Source organism: Brassica napus, unplaced genomic scaffold (genome assembly GCF_020379485.1).
Source record: "Brassica napus cultivar Da-Ae unplaced genomic scaffold, Da-Ae ScsIHWf_1363;HRSCAF=1937, whole genome shotgun sequence".
Lineage (NCBI taxonomy): Eukaryota > Viridiplantae > Streptophyta > Magnoliopsida > Brassicales > Brassicaceae > Brassica > Brassica napus.
The window spans coordinates 137,462-138,475 of NW_026014780.1; the positions used below are offsets into that span (position 1 = coordinate 137,462).

The following is a 1,014-nucleotide window of genomic DNA, read 5'->3' on the forward strand; positions in this document are numbered from 1 at the left end:
AACTTCGGAACAAAATTTCCACATTCTCGCAGAAGGCTGGAGAGTCCTTCAAAGATGCGTGGATTAGATTTAGGTTCTTCCAGCGAGACTGTCCACACCACGGATTTAACGAAGTGCAGCTGCTAAGCACTTTCTTCCGAGGTCTCGCCTTACAGTATCAAATGGCCCTTGATACGGCGAGTGAAGGAAACTTCACTACTCGGAATCCGTTGGAAGCTGTGAGACTTATCGAAAACCTTGCTAACAGCAGCAGCACCAAAAACACTGACTCTGAACGGAAGAAGTCTGTAGCCTCTATCGGGAAGGAACAGATGGACGAAGTAAGAGCTAAGTTAGATGTGGTGCACGAGCTTCTTAGGAAGCAAGTCTGTTCAGCTGAAGGAGAAGTAGCAGATACGGAAGCAGAAGAAAATGTGAATTACATCGGAGGTACCGGATTCCAGAAATTTGGAAACCAGGGCGGAAACAGAAACTTCTTTGGAAATGGCTAAAGAAGTAACCAAAGTTCACAATTTCAAAAACCCTTCAACAACAGCAAAAGCTACTCCAACTCTTACTACCAAAATCCACCACCCCAGACTCAGGAAAGCAAGATCGAAGAGATGCTTGATCGAGTACTGTTGCGACAACAACAAATCACCTTGGATTTCAACGGTAAGATAGACTCTGCCTACAACAATCTGAACACCAAAATCGAGACCTTAGGGACTCAGGTGAGAAAACTTGAAACCCAAGTAATTCAGACGGGCGAGACTATAAAGAGGCAAGAAGCTTTCGCTAGAGAGGCAGGAGCCGACAAAGGGAAACACCACGTAAATGCCATCATAGATGATGATTTCTGGCAAGTGGTGAGAAATGAAAAGCTTGAGGAAGGAGACTTCAAATCGAAAGCTCCATGAGTCTCGGCGGATCCCAATGGTGTCGACCGATGTCGATGAACTCGCATCGATCGACAGACCATGATGAAGATCGATGGACGGATTACTCCAGTCATCGATCGACGTCGTCTGCCAA

At 46.0% G+C, this 1,014-nt stretch overlaps 1 non-coding gene across 1 annotated transcript; it reads right to left on the reverse strand.

The window, feature by feature from the left end:
• LOC125597023 lies at positions 1-106 on the reverse strand. Its single transcript, XR_007331402.1, has one exon. It is a non-coding gene; the product is annotated as a small nucleolar RNA R71 (small nucleolar RNA).
• Positions 107-1,014: the final 908 nt, after the last annotated feature.